This window comes from Pteropus vampyrus, unplaced genomic scaffold (assembly GCF_000151845.1).
Source record: "Pteropus vampyrus isolate Shadow unplaced genomic scaffold, Pvam_2.0 Scaffold328, whole genome shotgun sequence".
In the NCBI taxonomy this organism is placed as follows: Eukaryota; Metazoa; Chordata; class Mammalia; order Chiroptera; family Pteropodidae; genus Pteropus; species Pteropus vampyrus.
The window spans coordinates 623668-643395 of record NW_011889109.1 but is presented as its reverse complement, the minus strand read 5'-3'; the positions used below and the strand labels follow the sequence as shown (position 1 = coordinate 643395).

Here is a 19728-nt window from a genome sequence, read left to right as displayed (position 1 = left end):
GTTTTTCTAATTTCTCATTTTATTCTAATGTGGTAACACATATCATTAGTTTTAACTATCTGTTTTATTAATTATGTTCTGGTCTCCTCTGTCCTTATTTCTTGTCTGTTTGTATTACTATCCTAAAGCGGGTAAAAAACCTATTTCCTTCTATTTACACAATATTTCTGTTACCACATGCGAGTTTTCCCATATCGAGCAATTCTCCAATTCTTAGTAGATACCAGTTGGGTGTTTTGTAGTCTAACTCATTTCTGACATTACCTTCCCAGAGGTAGCGCAAACCCCACAGTTTAAGTTCTCAGTCCCATAAGACTGCTCCTCAATTCAGATGTCAATTGCAAGTCTTGAGTTGTCACCTACACTTCTGACTGACCAGCCGTAAATCAAGGGTTCCAACAACCCCCTCCTCAGGTTCAATAATTTGCTAAAATGGATCACAGAACTTAGAGAAACACATACATTTAACAATTTATTTTAAAGAATACAACTCAGGAACAGCCAAATGGAAGAAATGCATAGGGCAAGGTATTGAGAAGGGGTTTGAAACTTCTGTGACCTCTCTGGGTGTATTACCCTCCCAGCAGTTTGATGTGTTCACCAATCCAGAAGCTCTCTGTGAACACCTTTGGTTAGGCTTTTTCATGGAGGCTTCATTACCTGGACATAATTGATGAAATCATTAGCCATTAGTGATTAATTAAGCTTTCAGCCTCTTCCTTTCCTGGAGCACTGGGCTAGGGCACAAGTTCCAGTCCTCTAATCACATGGTTGGTTCCCCCGGGAAACCAGCCCCCAGTCCTTAGGAGCTTTCCAAAAGTCACCTCATTAACATAAACTCAGGTATGGCAGAAGACTGTTTTGAATAACAAAAGACATTCCTTTTTTAAAAAATTATTTAATGACAGGAAAATAACATGTTATAAACAAGCTGGTCACAAATGGTGGGTAGAGTATTTCACTTTTGAAAAAAAAATAATGTATACAAAACACTGGAAAGTTATATGCCAAAATATGCAGAGTATTTCTGTTCAGTGATTATTTTTCCCTTTGCTTTTGCATATTTCTTGAAGCATGCTTATTTCTGAAACAAAAAAGAAAAACACATTACTGGATAGAGAAACGGTTATTAAATGTCAGGAGTCTAGCAATCAAGGTCTGAAATCCAGGACAGGTCCAGTTAGGGTGACAATGGTTGAGCCCAATTACAGAATACCATTCTTTTCTTTATCTTCTGGAATACTGTTTATTAGACTGTTTTCTCTATACTTGAGATTCTACATGTACTTGCATTTAACAGGAATCTATGAAGATTAACTAGCACAATAGCAAAACAATGCTAGCAACTTTGGTTTTTAATAACTACAAAATTTAACAACCATTTTGTAGTTATGAAACACACTAAAAACATAAAACACCTAAAACAAACTAGAGATCAAGAGCTCCTAAATCAAACTAGAGAACAAAAAACTCCATCTGACTAAACCCCTGCCTTTGCTGCCCTTTCTGACCTCTGTTCATTTTCAGTTCTCACTGTAAATCTGGAAGAGGCTATTTTTTTCTCAGAAAGATGCTTTGCCTTCTAGAGTACTCTGCAGAGTTAGAAGGGCTTGCTTGCTAAAATCCAAACCACCTGAAACAAAAAATTTGAATGAGAGAGTCACAACTCTTTCTGCCTAAATTTTTTAAAGAGAAAAGATACTCCTTTTTACCTTTATTAGACAGGATATTCCAAGAGTTTTAGGAGCTCTATGCTAGGAATCAGGGACAAAGACCAAATATATATTTTTATATGTCACAGTGTCTGGGTTTATCACTTTCTCTTTGGCTCTCATTTATTTTATTTACAAGACTAAGTTCTTAGGTGCATAAGGTTTATGAATGTTATAATTCCTCTTGTCTGACTCTAAGATAATTGCCTTGAGCTGTAAGAACTGAAGTAAGCAGAAGAGAACTTCTACAAGCTTCTACTGCCTCATCAAGCTACCTCCTTGCATCTTTACTCATTCTGCCTCTTTTCCTATTAAGATAAATGACTTTTGTGTGCTTTTATCCAAGGCCAGTACCTCCACTTGTGTACTAAATGCGATTCTTTCTGATCTGTTTAGGGACACTGTTGGATCAATTGTTCTTAATCTCCTGGAACAACTTTTCCATATATGCTACAAACATTTTCATCGGCACACAAACATATAATTTATCCCATCTTAAAAGGAAAAACAAAATAAACAAAAACAAATCTCTTGACACACATAGTTTCCTCTTGATATAGCCCTTTCTCTGCTACTTTAAAAAAATGTTTTATTAAATTTATTGGGGCAACATTGGTTAATAACATTATAAATTTCAGGTGTACAACTTTGTTTTTATCATAACTTACTGTGAGTTTCTATAATCCAATTTTTTAAAAAATTTATTTTTCACTTACAGTTGACATACAATATAATATTAGTTTCAGGTATACACATAGTGATTAGACATACATATGCTTTATGAAGTGATCACCCCAATAATTCTAGTACTGATCTGACACCATATATAGTTATTACAATATTATTGATTATATACCGTATGGTGTACTGTATATCCCTATGACTTTATAACTGGCAATCTGTATTTCCTAATTCCTTTTACCTTTTTACCCAGCCCCTCAGTCCCCTCCTGTCTGATGACCACCAATTTGTTCTCTATATCTATGAGTTCCTTTCTCTCTCTCTCTCTTCTTTTATTTTTTTTAATGCCTACAGTACCTGGTATTCCTAGGTGATCTCCCATCCAAGTACTAACCAGGCCCGACCCTGCTTAGCTTCCGAGATCAGACAGGATCAGGCTTGTTCAGGGTAGCATGGCCGTAGAAAGAGTTTCTTTCTCTTTTGTTTGTCTTTTTTAGATTCCACATAAAAGTGAAATCACATGGTATTTGTCTTTCTCTGACTTTTTCACTTAGCATAATATACCCTGTAGGTCCGTCCATGTTGTCGCAAATGGTGAGATTTCATTCTTCATTATGGCTGAGTAATATTCTATTGTATATAGGTACCACATCTTTCTTTATCCATTCATCTACTGATGGACACTTAGGTTGCTTCTACATCTTGGCTATTTACTATAGTTAAATAATGCTGCAATGAATATAGAGATGCACATATTTTCTTGAATTAGTGTTAGATTTTTTTTCCCAGAAAAATACCCAGAAGTGGAATTGCTGGGTCATATGATAGTTCTAGTTTTATTTTTTTGAGAAACCTCCACACCGTTTTCCCTAGTGACTGCCCATATTTGCAATACCAACAGTGCACAAGATTTCCCTTTTCTTTACATCATTGCCAACAGTTTTTTTTAGATTTCTTGATGATAGCCATTCAGACAGGTATGAGGTCATATCTCATGGTTTTATTTTGCATTTCCCTGATGATTAGTGTTTTTGAGGATCTTTTCATATGTCTATTGGTCATCTTTATGTGCTCTTTGGAGAAATACCTATTTAGGTCCTCTTCCCAATTTTTAATCAAATTGTTTGGGGTTAAGTTTTATGATTTCTTTACTGGGTATATTACTGAAGAATATCTCCCATTCAGCAGTTTGATTTTTTTGTTTTGTTGATGGTTTCTTTTGCTGTGTAAAAACTTTTTAGTTTGATGTTTATATCTGTCATTTTTCCAATACCATTTATTAAAGAGACTGTCTTTACCCATTGTATATTGCCTACTTTGTCAGAGATTAATTGACCTTATAGACATGGGTTTATTTCCGGGTTCACTATTCTGTTCCATTCATCTATATATCTGTTTTTATGCCATTACCATGCTGTTTTGATTACTAAATCCTTGTAGTATAATTTCATATCAGGTAGTGTGCTACCTCCTATTTTGTTCTTTCTTGATATTGCTCTGGGTATTTGGGGTCTTTTGTGATTCCATATAAATTTTAGAATTATTTGTTCTAGCTCTCTAAAAAATGCTATTGGTATTTTGATAGGGATTGCATCGAATCTGTAGATTGCTTTGAGTAGTATGGATATTTGAATGATTTTAATTCTTCCTATCCATGACATTGATATGTGCTTCCATTTATTTTTTTTCTTCAGTATCTTATAATTTCCCAACCACACAGGTCTTTTACTTCCTTGGTAAAATTTATTCCTAGATATTCCTTTGTTTGACAGTTATTTTGCCAGCTGGGCAGTAAGGGTAACCAGATGTCTTAACACCAGCCAGAAAAATAATGAAAATCCAGAAAAATAAAGATTTCTTTCTCTGTAACCTAAAAAGTTTCATCTGTGTATGTTCATGAGCATCAGGTCTGCTGGGTGAGCTCTTTTTTTAAAAACTTTTAAAATTTTTTCCTAGCTTTATTGAAATATGATAGACAATTAGTTGCTAATATTTACATTGTACAATTCAATGAGCTTTTTTCAATTATAGTTGGCATACAATAATATACCAGTTTCAGTTGTACAACCCTAGTAATCAGAGATCCACATAACTTGCAGAGCGGTCACCCCACTAAATCTAGTACCCTTCTTCCCCCTTACGTATTTTTACAACATTATTAACTATCTTCCCCCTGCTACACTCTACATCTCCATGTCTATTCTGCAAGTATCTATTTTTATCTCTTAATCTCTTTGCCTTTTTTCCTCACCCCCAACTCCCCTCCCATCTAGTGGCCCTCAAAATATTCTCAGTATCTATGAGTTTATTATTGCTTTTGTTGTTGTTTATTTGTTCTTTAGATTCCACATGGACATGAAATCATGCGATATTTGTCTTTATCCTTCCTATTTCCTTCAGTGCAATACCCTCTACGTCTATCAAGGCAATATCTTTCTCCATCCCCTTCCTTTTAGTTTGTGTCTTTTAATCTGAAGTAAGTCTCTTGTAGGCAGCATATGTAGTGGTCTTGTTTTCTTATCCATTCAGCCACTCTATCTTTTGTTTAGAGCATTTTATTCTTTTCTATTTGAGGTACTTGTTGATAGGAATGTAGTTATTACCATTTTTTATTCATGTTTTTGATACATGTTCTTCTTTAAGAAGTCTCTCCAACATTTCCTGTACTACTGGCTTGGTGTTGATAAATTCCTTTAGCTTATTTTTTGTCTGGGAAGCTCTTTATCTGTCCTTCGACTCTAAATGATAGCTTTGCTGGATAAAGTATCCTTCGTTGTAGATCCTGGGTCTTCATCCTGTCAAATATTTTGTGCCAAGCCCTTCTGTAATGCATGGTTTCTTTTGAGAAATCAGTTGCCAGTCTTATGGGTGCTCCCTTACAGGTAATTAACTGCTTTTCTCTTGCTGCTTTTAAAATTCTCTCTTTGTGTTTAACCTTTGACATTTTAATTACAATGTGTCTTGGTGCGGGCCTCTTTGGGTTCCCGGTTTTGGGGACTCTCTGAACTTCCTGGGGTTGTACGTCTATTTCCTTCACCAGGTGAGGGAAGTTTTCCATCATTATTTCTGCAAATAGCTCTTCAATGTTTTGTTTTCCTTCAGGTACCCCTATGATGCAAATATTTTTACATTTAATAGTGTCCCATAGGCTCTTTAAATTATTATAGCCTTGGCTTCTTTTTTCTTGCCATTCTGATTGAGTATGCTCGGCTTCCCCATCTTCTAAATTGGTGGTTCAATCTTCTTATTTATCCACTCTGTTTTTTCTATCTAATATACTCTTCATCTCAGATAATGTATTGTTTATTTCTGGCTGGTTCCTTTTATAATTTCCATTTCCACTTTTATGTTTTTTATCTCTTTGTTAAGGTTCTCACTGAGTTCATCTACTCTTCCCCTAAGTTCATGGAGCATCTTTATAACCAGTGTTTTGAACTCTGCATCTGTTAGGTTGCTTGACTCCATTATTCCTGGATATCGGTTCTGTTTTCTCATATGGTTTCTGCGTCTTCTCATTTTGGCTGTCTTTCCGTGTCTATTTCTATGTACTAAGCAAAGGTCTTAAGTCTCCTGGTCTTTTTAGTATGACTTTGTGAAGTAGCTGTCCAGTAGCACAGTCCTGAGAGAAGTTCAGCTGCAGGCCAAGTTTAGCCCCAGCCTGTGCCCCTCCAGCGCCACCTGTTAAGATTCAGCAAGCAATTCACAGATGCTGTGCTTATAGTTGCCTCAAAAGGCCACACCAGAAACCGAGGCCAGCTGCCACCAGTGTGAGTCTAGGTGCTGCTCAGCAAGGGGCACCTGACTAAGGGAGAACACACCTGGATGTGGCTTGGGTGGGGCTGCAAGTTGGGGGAAGCAGAGTTTCAGGGAATCCTCTGGGCAGAGTGACCTCTGTTATCCAGTTTGATAAAGTCTTGGGTATGGTGGTGCTGTTGTCTGCGCACTGGGAGTGGCCAGGGCTCAACAGAGAACAAGGGATACTTCAGGCACTTCTGTTCGGCAGAGACCCTAGCGTCTGGTTCTCACTCTGACAATTCAGTGTCCCCCTATAAGTCCCTGGTTCCCTCTGTGCAGCCGAACTGGTGCTCAGAGTGAGCAGGTCCATCACCGTGTAAGTTTGCTCATGGATGCGGCCCCTTTAAGAGGTGTCTGCAGCTGCCGCTACTGCAGCCTCCGTCCCACTCGGCCACTCGAGACAGGGCAATTCCGCGTCCTCGCCTGGTCTTACCTTCTGCCATTGCAGGGTGATTTCTTGGATTTCTCCCTAGTTGTATGGCTTGTTCATCTCTATCCCAGGCAGTTTTCTTTGCTGTTTGCTCCTTGTTTGCGTCACAACTTTGATTTATTCTCTAGAGGGATGAACAGAGTCTCTGTTATCTACGCCATATTTTTTCTCCACATGTACCTGGGTGAGTTCTTTTAAATGGCAGAAGTAGAGGAATATTTCCTCCTCTCACAGCATCTAGAAACAGAAAAATCAATAGGACTATAATCATAAGGAAAACCTTGTTCCAGAAAGTTGGAATTTTACCCCAAAGATTAAATGAAAAAAATCTTCCCCTACCCGCAGCCAGGCCATCTCCTCTCCCAGCTCCCTACTTCAGTTGAGAGTGCCCAGCCTCTGGATTGTTTTATTTCACTTTCTGATAATTTATTGGTGTATAAAAATGCAACTGTTTTCTGAATAATTTTGTATCCTACTACTTTACTGAAATCATTTATCAGTTCTCATAGTTTTTTGGTGGACTCTTTAGGGTTCTTTATGTGTATAGTATCATGCCATCTGCAAATAATGAGTTTTACTCTTTCCTTTCCAATTTGGATGCCTTATATTTCTTGTTCTTGTGTGATCGCTGTGGCTAGGACTTCCAATACTATGTTGAATAAATGTGGTGAAAGTGGAATCCTTAGCTTGTTCCTGATCTTAAGGAAAATGCTTTTAGCTTTCACCATTGAGTATGATGTGAGCTGTGAGTTGTCATAAATGGCCTTTATTATGTTGAGGTATGTTTTCTCTATTTTCACTTTGCTGAGAGTTTTTATTATAAATGGATCCTGGATTTTATCGCATGATTTTTCAGCATCTATTGATATGATTATGTGATTTTTATTCTTCATTTTGTTTATGTGGTGTATCATGTTAATTGATTTGTGAATATTGAATTAACCTTTCATCCCAGGAATAAATCCCACTTGATTATTGTGTATGATCTTTTAATGTATTGCTGAATTCGGTTTGCTAATATTTTGTTGAGGATTTTTGTGACTATGTTCATTGGGGATAATGGCCTATGATTTTATTTTTTATTTTTTGTAGTGCCTTTGTCTAGTTTTACAATCAGGGTAATGGTGGCCTTGTAAAATGAGCTTGGGATCCTTGTATCCTTTTCAATTTTTTGGAATAGTTTGAGAAGGATAGGTGTTAATTCTTTGAATGTTTGGTAAAAGTCACCTGTGAAGCCATCTGGTACAGGGCTTTTGTTTGTTGGGAGTATTTTGGTTATTGATTCAATTCGTTAGTGGTTTTCTGTCTATTCAGATTTCTTCTTTTTTCCTGATTCAGCTTTGGAAGGTTACATGTTTCTAGGAATGTATCCATTCTTCCAGGTTTTTCAATCTGTTGGCATATAATTGTAGTATTTCTTTATAATCCTTTGTATTTCTGTGGTGTCAGTTGTCACATCTCTTTAATTTCTAACTTTATTTGGGTCTACTCTTTTTTTTTTTTTTCCTTGATGAATCTGGCTAAAGGTTTATAAATTTTGTTTATCATAGAACCAGCTTTGTTTTGTTGAAGTTTTCTATTGTTATTTTAGACTCTATTTCCTATTTTGTTTATTTCTACTCTGATCTTTATTCCTTCCTCTATTCACTTTGGGCTTTGTTTATTCTTATTTTTCTAGTTCCTTTAGATGTTATGTTAGATTGTTTAAGATTTTTCTTGTTTCTTGAGGTATACCCATATTGCTATAAATTTGCTTCTTAGATAGAACTGCTTTGGCTGTGTCCCATAGATTTTTGTTTTATTGTGTTTTCATTTTCTTTTGTCTCAAGGTATCTGTGGACTTCTTCCTTGATCTTATTAACCAATTCACTGTTTAGTAGCATGTCATTTAGCCTCCCTATGTTTGTGTTTTTCAGTTTTATTTTTGTAATTAATTTCTTGTTTTATACCATTGTGTTTAGAGAATATGCATGATGTGATTTCAGTCTTAAATTTATTGGAATTGCATTGTGGCTTAACATGTGATCTATCCTGGAAAATGTTCCATGTACGCTCGAAAAGAATGTATATTCTGCTGCTTTGGGGTGAAATGTTCTAAAAATATCGGTTAAATCCATCTTGTCTAATATGTGTCTTTGTGGATTTTTTGTCTGGATGATCTATCCATTGATATCAATTGGGTGTTAAAGACCCCTAGTGTTACTGTCAATCTCTCATTAATATTTTCGTTATGTATTTAGATGCTCTTAATTTTGGCGAGTAGATGTTTACAAGGGTTATATCATCTTCTTAGATTGATCCCTTTATCATTATGAAATATTCTTCTTTGTTTTTCTTTACAGCCTTTTTTAAAAGTTTATTTTGTCTGATATAAGTATGTCTACTCCAGTTTTTGTTCATTACCATTTGCATGAAATATCTTTTCCATCCCTTGACTTTCATTCTTTGTGTGTTTCGGTATAAATTTGGTCTTTTGTAGGCAGCATATGTATGGGTGTTTTTTAAAAATCCATTCAGCCACCCTGTCTTTTGATTTGAGCCTTTAATCCGTTTACATTTAAAATAATTATTGAAGATTTGTAGTTATTGCCATTTTATAAATGTATTTTGATTGTTTTTGTACTTCTCTGTTTCTTATTCTCTTACTCTGTTATCTTATATGTTGATGGTTTTCTGTAGTGTTGTTTGGATTCTTTTCTCTTTATTTTTTGTATATCTCTTATAAAGTTTTGGTATGTGGTTACCAAGCTATGTTTATAGCAGTCTCTTTTGAGGTGATGGTCACTTAAGTTCGAACATATTCTATAATCACTACAGTTTTTACTAATGCTTCCTCAGGTGTTTTTGTTTTTTTTGTTTGTTTGTTTGTTTGTTTTTTTTGCTGCTTTTGTGTGTTTCTGCGTGTATCAATTTATTGTTATAGTTACACATGATTTTTCTACTTTTGTCTTAAGCTTTGTACTAACTTTACAGTCAACTGATCCACTGCTTTTACTGTTTATCTTAGTCAGTGAAAATTTTTTTCTTTCCTATATTTTCTCATTCATATTTTTTATCTTTTCTATTTAAATACGTCCCTTTAACATTTCTTGTAATAGTGGTTAAGTGGTGTTGAACTCCTTTAACCTTTTCTTGTCTGGAATATTCTTTGTCTCTCCTTCTGTTCTAAATAATAGCCTTGCTGGGTAGAGTAATCTTGGTTGTAGGTCTTTGATTTTCATCACTTTGAATATCTTGTGCCATTCTCTTCTGGTCTGCAAAGTTTCTGCTGAGAAATTGACTGACAGTCTTATGAGAGCTCCTTTCTATGTGACAAACTGCTTTTCTCTTGCTGCTTTTAAGATTCTCTCTTTGTCTTCGATATTTTAATTATGATGTCTCTTTGAGTTCATCTTGTTTTGGACACTGTGCTTCCTGGACTTGTATTTCTATTCCCTTCACCAAGTTAAGGAAGTTTTCACTCATTATTCCTTCAAATAGGTGCTCAATCCTATTCTATCTTCTCTTTCTAGTACTCCCATGTTATTGGTCCTCTCGATGTTTTCCCAGAGTCCCTTAAAAGTTCTTTTTTCTTTTTGCTGTTCTGATGCGGTGTTTTCAGATACCTTATCTTATAGATCGCTGATTTGATTCTCTGCTTCATCTATTCTGCTGTTAATTCCATCTAATGTATATTTCATTTTAGTTATTGTGTTCTTCATTTCAGACTGGTTCTTTTTTTATCGTTTGTGTTTTCTTTCTCTTTGTTGAAGTCCCTGAGTTCATCTATTCTTCCCCTAAATTCATTATGCCTACTTATAACCAGTGTTTTGAACTATGTATCTGATAGATTACATTACTTGTCTCCATTTTGTTTTGTTCTGTCTGGAGTTTTGTCCTGTTCTTTCATTTGGGACATGTTTCTTTGTCTCTACATTTTAGCTGACACTCTGTGTTTGTTTCTCTCTATTAGGTGGATCTACTATGTGTCCTCCTCTTGACAGTGGTGCAGTCTCTGTTGTCACCAGAGCCAGTTCTTCCAGGGGTGTCCTTTGTGTGGATTGCGTGTGCCTTCCTGTTTCAGTTGAGCCTTGATTGCTGTTGGCATATCAGTGGATGAGGTTGACCCTCAGGCTCTGTGGCTGTGAGGGCTGGCTGTGACTACAGCAGACCAGCTGTTGTGTGGGGCTGACCCTACATAGTGGCATTCATTTTACTGGGACTCTCTTGACAGCCAACTCCACCTTTTTTGTGTGTCATTTGTAGAATTGGTTATATGGGGCTCTGGTGTGATCTGAAGCAGGCCTCCATATGTGTTGCTTCTAGAGCCTCTTGGGAAGGTCTCCTGTGCAGGCCAAGGTCAGTTGCTGCTTGTGCCAGGCTTGGTGCTGCTTGTCAGAAATTATAAAGTGATCTGCGGTTGGTTGCCTCTTTTGCTGGGCTTGCAGGTGTTTGGGAGGTGCTACTTAATGAACCAAGGGCAGTCACCACTTGTGCCTGGTTTGTGCCTGCTTATTTCAAACTGTGTTCTAGACCAGGACTGGCCACCGCTTATGACAGGCCTGGGGCCACATGATAGAAGTTATAATACAAGTTGAAACCAGTTGCCACTTGGCCTGTGGCTGCTTAGCAAGAGCTACAAGGAATGCCAAAGTCGGCCGCTGCTTATTTGGGGTTTGAGGACCTTTGAGGGATTTGGGGAAAGTCTGCAGCACTAGCTGAGGTAGGCTGCTTATGTGGGGGAGCCACTTGGAGAGGTTCAGGCTGAGAAGAGAGATCGGTGCAGCAGGGCCTCAGGGAATCACCAGGATGGGGCAAATGGTGTTAGTCAAGTTAATGTAGAGCATAGATTTGGCTCCTACCTGCCTATGCTTAGCTGACTGGTAGGGGTCAGATCAACAAAGGTACAGTGGTCTCTGCCAGTGGATCTCTCCCCAGAGAAAGTTGCCCTTCCTTCTGCCCCTGCAGCCCTCATGCAGAAGTTAGTCAATTTTGATACTTCCCGTATGTCCCTAGCACTTTTTGAGCTTCTACCCCTGTGCTTGAGCTTAGAGCTAGTAAGTTTGTGAGCAAATGAGCCTGCGTATGGTTTCTTTAAGGCCTGTGCCTTGTTCTTCCACAGTCTTCAGTCTTTCTCTGACATAGTCCATGCTGTTTTCACAGCCAAATGTTATGAGGACTCCTCTTTCTGGCATTGGTGTCCTAACCTGGGAAGCCACATATAGGTGTGGGACTGGCTTGCTCCTCAGGGTGGACCACTGCAGCCAAGATATCCCTCCTGATTCATAATCGCCACACCGTGAGTTTGGGACCTGAATTTCCTACGTCTCCGCCCTCTTACCAGTCTCCACATGGCTTCTTTTTGACATCCTTAGTTATTGGAATTCTGCTCAACTAATCTTCAGGTGGTTCTCAATGATGGTTGTTCTATAATTTAGTTGTAATTTTGATGTAGTCATGGGAGGGGCAAGTAGAGTTTACCTATTCTGCCATCTTGACCAGAAGTCCCTACATTTACAATTTTATAATATGACATCTGTATACTCTGTTGTGTGCTAATGAACTGAAATTAAGTCTCCTTTAGTCCCCATATATCTGTTTGACCACCTCTACATTCTTTATCCTCCAACCACCCACCTTCCCCTTGCTAGCCACCATTCTGTTGTCTATGAGTTTTTCATTTTATTTGTTTTTTGTTTTGTATCATACATGAGTGAAATCAGATAGTTCTTGTCCTTTTCTGTCTGACTTATTTCACTTAGCCTTATACTCTCAAGATTCACTCATGTTGTCTCAAATGGCAGTATTTCATCTTTTTATGGATGAGTAGTATTCCATTGTATATATGTACTACATCTTTATCCATTCATCTGTCAAAAGGCACTTAGGGTTTTTTTTAATATCTTGACTGTTGTAAATAATGCTACCATGAAAATAGGGTTCACAAAATAGGGTTACAAATAAGTGTTCACAGATTTGGGAGGGGGTGGATATCTAGAAGAAGAATTGCTGAGTCATATGGTAGCTCTATTCTTAATTTTTTGAGGAATCTCCATACTGTTTTTCATAGTGCCTGCATTCCCACCAGCAGTGTGCAATGGCTTCCTTTTTTCCCATATCTTCTCCAATACTTGCTGTTTCTTGTCTTATTGATAATAGCCATTCTGTCAGATGTGGAATATTTCATTGTGGTTTTAATTTGCCTTTTCTTTATAATTAGTGATGTTGAGCATCTTATATATCTGTTAGTCATTTATATGTCTTCTTGGGAAAAGTGTTCATGTCCAGAAAGTGTTCTGCCCATTTTTTAATTGGATTGTTGTCTTTGTTGTTTTTGAGTTGTATGAGTTCTTTATAGATTGTGGCTCTTAGCCCCTTATCGGCAATATCGTTGCAAATATCTTCTCCCATTTGGTTGGTTTTTTGTTTTGTTTGATGGTTTCTTTTTGTTTAGAATCTTTTTCATCAGCTATAGTCCTATTCGTTTATTTTTTTATTCATTTATTGTCTTGATTTGGGGTCAACTTCACAGAAATCCCTCTGAGACCAAAATCAATTAGTATAGTGCTGCTTTGTTCTTCTACGTATTTTATTATTCAGTCTTATATTCAAGTCTTCAACCCATTTTGAGTTAATTTTTGTGGATAGTGTCAGATAGTGTCAGATAGCAGTGTAGTTTAATTCTTTCGCATGTGATTTTCCAGTTTCCCCAACGCCATTTCTTGAAAAGACTTTCCTTTGTTCGTTATATGTTTTTGGCTCCTTGCTCGAAAATTAGTTGCCCATATTTGAATGGGTTTATTTCTCAGCTCTCAGTTCTATTCCATTGGTCTGTTAGTCTCTTTTTCTGCCAATACTTTACTGTTTCAATTACTGTAGTTTTGTAGTGTAGTTTGAAATCGGTGAAACTTCCAGCTTTATTTTTTTATCTCAAGATTGCTCTGACTGTTTGGGATGTTTTGTGATTCCATACAAATTAGAGGAATTTTTGTTCCATTTCTGTGAAAAATGTCATTGGCATTGTCTTAATTAAATCTGGATTGCTTTAGGTAAAGTAATATGGCCATTTTAACAATATTGAGTTTTCCAATCCATAAACATGAAATATCTTTTTATTTTTTTGGTCAGTTGCTTTTCTTCAGTGTCTTTCGATAATATCTTGTACTGTTGAGTGTACCAGTCCTTCACATACTTTGTTAAAGTCTGTTCCTAGGTGTTTTATTCTTTTTGTTTGATTTAATTAATTAATTCATTCATTCATTTAATGGTGACATAGGTTAACAAAATCCGATAAGTTTCAGCTGTACATTTTAACAGTAAGACATATATACTTTTATATTTATATTTCGTCTTCACCTCCCATAGTTAGATTTCTTTCTGTCACCACATATTTGACCCCTTCTACCACATCTACTTCCCCTCACACACTCCCCTCATGGTCTTTTGTCCATGTCCATGTCCTCTTTCTCCTGTTCAATTGTTGCTTTCAGGTTTATATCCCACATATAAGTGATATCATGTGATTTGCAACTTTTTCTGTCTGGCATATTTCACTTAGCATGATTATCTTGAGGTCCATCCATGTTGTCGCAAATGGCACTATTTCATCTCTTCTTATGGCTGAGTAGTATTCCATTGTATATGTATACCACCGCTTCTTTATCCAATCATCTATTGTAGGACTTCAGTTGCTTCCATGTCTTGGCCACTGTGAATAATGCTGCTATGAACTTCGGTGTCCAAATATCTTTTTGGATATGGGATTTCAGTCTTTGGGACAAATACCCAGTAGAGGGATTGATGGATCATATGGTAGATCAATTCTTAGTTTTTTGAGGAACCTCCATATTGTTTTCCATAGGGGCTGTACCAATTTGCAGTCCCACCAGCAGTGTATGAGGGTTCCTTTTCTCCACATCCTTTTTAGCATTTATTACTTGTCCTGTTGATTACAGCTGATTACAGCTATTCTAACAGGTGTGAGATGGTATTTCATTATGGCTTTGATCTGCATTTCCCTAATAGCTAGTGATGTTGAGCCATTAGTGATCTTTTCATATATTTGTTGGCCATTTGTTTGTCCTCTAGGGAGAAGTGTCTGTTCAGGTCCTCTGCCCATTTTTTTATTATATTGTTTGCTTTTTGTTCTTAATGAGTTATATGAGTTCTTTGTATCTTTTGGATATTCAGCCCTTATCGGAGGCGTTGCTTGCAAATATATTTTCCCATTTGGATGGTTGTCTCTTTACTTTATTGATGGTTTCTTTTGCTGTTCAGAAGCTTTTTAGTTTGATGTAGTCCTGTTCATTTATTTTAGCTTTTACTTCCCTTGACTTTGAGGTCAAATTCATAAAATCCTCTTTAAGTCCAAGGTCCTTGGGTTTAATTCTTATGTTTTCTCTATGCATTTTATTGTTTCAGGTCTTATATTCAGATCCTTAATCGATTTTTAGTTAGTTTTGGTGTGTGGTGATAGACAACAGTCTAGTTTCATTCTTTTGCAGGTGGCTTTCCAGTTTTCCCAGCACCATTTAATGAAGAGGCTTTCCTTTCTCTACTGTATATTTTTGGCGTTTTTGTCAAAAATTATTTGCCCATAAAAATATGGGTTTACTTCTGGACTCTCGATTCTGTTCCACTGGTCAGTGTGTCTGTTTTTCTACTAATACCATACCGTTTTCATTATTAGTGCTTTGTAGTATAATTTGAAGTTGGACAGAGTGATGCCTCCAGCCTCGTTCTTTTTTTTAGGGTGGCTTTGAGGAAAATAGGTATTAAATCTTCTTTGAATGTTTGGTAGAATTCACTGGCGAAGGCATCTTTTGTGCTTCCATACAAATCTGATGATGTTTTGTTGCATTTCTTTAAAAAATGCCGATGGGTTTTTGATGAGGATTGCATTAAATCTGTATAATGCTTTAGGTAATAAAGTCATTTTAACTATGTTGATTCTTCCAATCCAAGAACACGGAATATCTTTCCATTTCTTTGTATCTTCTTCGATTTCTTTTATAAGATCTTATAGTTTTCATTATATGGGTCCCTCACATGTTTCATTAAATTTATTCCTAGGTATTTTATTCTTTTTGTTGCTATTGCAAAAGGGATTATTTTTTCCATTTCTTTTTCTGACAATTCGTTGTTAGAGTATAGGAATGCTATGGATTTTTGAGTATTGATTTTGTATCCAGAAACTTGACTGTATTTGCTTGTTTTCTAGTAGTGTTCTTGTGGAGTCTTTAGGGTTTTCTATATAGAGAATCATGTCATCCACAAATAGTGACAGTTTTACTTCTTTGTTTCCTATTTGCATGCCTTTCATATCTTTCTCTTGCCTGATTGCACTTGCTAGGACCTCCAATGTTATAATGAATAACAGTGGCAATAGAGGACAGTCTTGCCTTGTTCCTGTACTTAGAGGGAAGGTTTTTAGATTTTCACCATTAACTCTAACGTTGGCTAAGGGTTGTCATAGATGGCCTTTATTATGTTAAGTTACTTTCCTTCTATACTGATTTTGTTAAGTGTTTAGGTCATAAATGGATGCTGTATCTTGTCAAAGTTTTTTTCTGCATCTACTGATACGATCATATGATTCTTATTTTTTTAATTGGTTTATGTGGTGTATTACATTAATTGATTTGTATATGTTGAACCATCCTTGTGCCCCTAGGATGAAGCTCACTTGATTGTGGTATATAATCTTTTTAATATGTTACTGTATTCAGTTTGCTAGTATCTTATTTAGGATTTTTTGCATCTGTGTTCATGAGAGATATTGGTCTGTAGTTTTCTTTTTTGTGTTACCCTTACCAGGTTTTGGTATCAGAATAATAATGGCCTCAAAAAATGAGTTGGAAAGTATTGCTTCCTCTGCGAGTTTTTGGAAGAGTTTGAGGAAAACAGGTATTAAATCTTCTTTGAATGTTTGGTAGAATTCACTGGTGAAGCCATCTGGTCCTGGACTTTTACTTTTTGGTAGGTTTTTATGATTGTTTCAATTTCCATATTGCTGCTCAGATTATTTAGATTTTCCAGTTCTTCTTGAGTCAGTCTAGGAAGATTGTATTTTTCTAACTATTGGTCCATTTTTCTAGGTTATTATATTTGGTGTTACGTACTTTTTCATAGTATTCTTACATGATCCTTTGCATTTCTGTGATATCAATTGTAATTTCCCCTCTTTCATCCCTGATTTTGTTCATTTGTGTCCTTTCTCTTTTTTTCTTCAGTGAGTCTAGCCAGGGGTTTGTCAATTTTATTAACCTGCTCAAAGAACCAGCTCTTTGTTACATTTATATTTTCTATTGTGTTTTTGGTTTCAATTTTATTTATTTCTTCTCTAATTTTGATTACTTTCTTTCTGCTGACTTTAGGCTTCATTTGTTCTTCCTTTTCTAGTTTTTTAAGATGAAGTGTTAGGTTGTTTATTTGGGCTCATTTCTGTTTTTTGGAAGTAGGCCTGTAATGATATGAACTTACTTCTTATGACTGCTTGTGCGGTGTCCTAAAAGTTTTGAAATGTTGTTCTGTTATTTCATTCGTTTCTATGTATCTCCTGATCTCTTTATTTCTTCTCTGACCCAGTTATTCTTCAGTAGCATGTTCTTTAATCTCCATATATTTGTGGTTCTTCCTGATTTCTTTCTGCAGTTGATCTCTAGTTTCAAAGCATTATGATCAGAGAATATGGTTGGTATGATTTCAACCACCTTATATTTGTTGAAGCTCTCTCTGTGTCCCAGTATGTTGTCGATTCTTAAGAATGTTCCATGTTCACTAGAGTAGAATGTATAAGCAGCTGTTTTGGGATGGATGGCTGTATATATGTCAGCTATGTCCAGGTGGTCTAATGTGTCATTTAAGGATGTTATTTCCTTATCGATTTTTTGTTTAGATTACCTATCCATATCCGACAGTGGGGTATTTAGGTCCCCTACTATGATAGTGTTTTGGTCTGTTTCTCCTTTTAATTGTTAGTAATTGCTTTACATATTTCGGGGCTCCCTGATTGGGAGCATAGATATTAAAAAGTGTTATTTCTTCTTGGTTCATGATTCCCTTTATCATTATGAAGTGTCCTTCAGTACATTTCTTTACCTTTTTTATTTCGAAGTCTAGTTCATCTGATGTTAGTACTGCTACTCCCACTTTTCTCTGAATGCCATTTGTTTGAAATATCATTTTCAACCCTTTCACTTTGAGTCTATATGTGTCTTTGGAACTGAGATGTGTCTCCTGGAGGCAGCATATGGTTGCGTTTTGTTTTTTGACCCATTCTGCAATTCTGTGCCTTTGTATTGGTGAGTTCAGTCCATTTATATTTAGGGTGATTATTGAAATATGAGGTATTCCTATAGCCATTTTATCTTTTGCTCTCTTAGCTCGGTGTTTCCATTGCTTCCTTGTTTTTTCTTTTAGTTGGGTTTTGTGAGTTTTTCCTCTGGTTCTTCTTTTACTTTATATACTTCAGTTTTGAATCTTCTGTGTGTGGTTACCATTACAAATATGTAAAGGATAGTTATATATATACTGTCATCCATTTTCTTCTGTGTGTGCCTTATCTCCATTCCCCTTGGCGAATTTGGATCTTTGAATCCTCCCCTTTTCAGTCATTGTTGTCTCAATTTGTCCGTGTGTATGCTGAACGTTCATTACTATCTTGTTATAACAGTTCACTTATTATTTACACTAGAATGCCCCGTTCTTAGTAAGGGTTGTACTCCTCTGCTTCTATTTGCCTGATAGTCATTTTACTCCTAATTACATATTTTGTTGTTGTGGTTGTTATTTTGTTTTAGGTGAGCTGACCCCTTTCAATATTTCCTGTAGTGCAGGCCTTGTAGTGGAGAATTTCCTCAATTTCTGTATGTCTGGGAAAGTCTTAATTTCTCCTTCACATCTAAAGGAGAGCTTAGCTGGATACTTTATTCCAGGCTGGTAGTTCCTTTCACTTAATAGTTTAAATATTTGATTCCATTACTTTCTGGCTTGGAAAGTTGGTGCTGAGAAGTCCGATGATAATCTAATGGGTTTTCCTTTATACGTTACTGTTTTCTTCTCTCTGGCCGCCTTGAGAATTCTATCTTTTTCGTTGATTTTTGACAACTTTAATACAATGTGTCTTTGTGAAGGCCTTTTTGGGTTGAGATAATTGGGTGTTCTGTTGACTTCTTGAATTCCAAACTCCAGCTCATTACTTAGACTTGGGAAATTCTCATCCACTATTTGTCTGAAAATGCTTTCTAGTCCCTGCTCCTTTTCCTCGCCTTCGAGAAAGCCCATTATTCTTATGTTTCCTCTCCTGATGGTATCAGCTAGTTCTTGTATTTCTCTTTCATTACTTTTCATCCTTCAGTTTCTCTCTTCTTCCTTCTGATTTATTTCTAGATTTCTGTCTCTGATATCATTGATCCTTTCCTCTATTTGGTTGTCACTATTTCCCAAGCTTGTTATTTCATTTCTCAACTCTTGCAGTGTGTTTTTAATCTCCAGAAGATCTATTCTTTTCTTTTTGAGGGTTTCAGTCTCCTTGCTCTGCTCATCTAGTTTTTTTTTTTTTTAATTCTTAAAACTATTGATACGACTCATTTTGTATTTCATTGAGTTTTTTCAGAAGTACCATCCTGAACTCTCTGTCATTTAAGTTGCATATTTCTATATCTGTAAGCTTATTTTCTGGAGATTGTTCTTTTTCTTTCTGAGATCCCTTGTCACCTCGGTTGTTCATGGTGTTTAATGCACTATTTTTCCTGGGCATTAATAAGTGTATTCTGCTGTTTTTCTTAAAAGAAGGTTTATTATATAAAAGTCTCTCTTTAGACTGTTGCAAAGAAGGCGCTCTTTTTTTGGTTTCCAGTAGGTGGCATCTAAGCCTTTGGATCCCTACTTTATATAAAGCCTTAAAAATGCCTTTTTAAAAAATTTTATTGTAGACATTTAATCACGCTTGCTACCCTCAGTTTCAGTCACTCTCAGTGTTAGTGACAGTCTCAGCAACATTTGCTCAGATTCTGCTGAGGCTCTGCGGTGATCAGGTCTCAGAGGGTATGGGGCATGGGCCCTCCGGGTTGGGAGTTGGGGCCTGCAGCTCAGCCTCCATTTTGCAACTGGGGCTGGTAAAAATCAATC

At 36.4% G+C, this 19728-nt stretch overlaps 1 protein-coding gene and 1 pseudogene across 7 annotated transcripts in view; one reads left to right on the top strand and one right to left on the bottom strand.

Annotated features, from left to right (window-relative positions):
- Positions 1-19728, top strand: part of ZNF420 (zinc finger protein 420) — a 51177-nt gene that overhangs the window by 26531 nt on the left and 4918 nt on the right. The gene's annotated exons all lie outside the window — the stretch shown is intronic.
- LOC111730697 lies at positions 2739-2857 on the bottom strand (annotated as a pseudogene).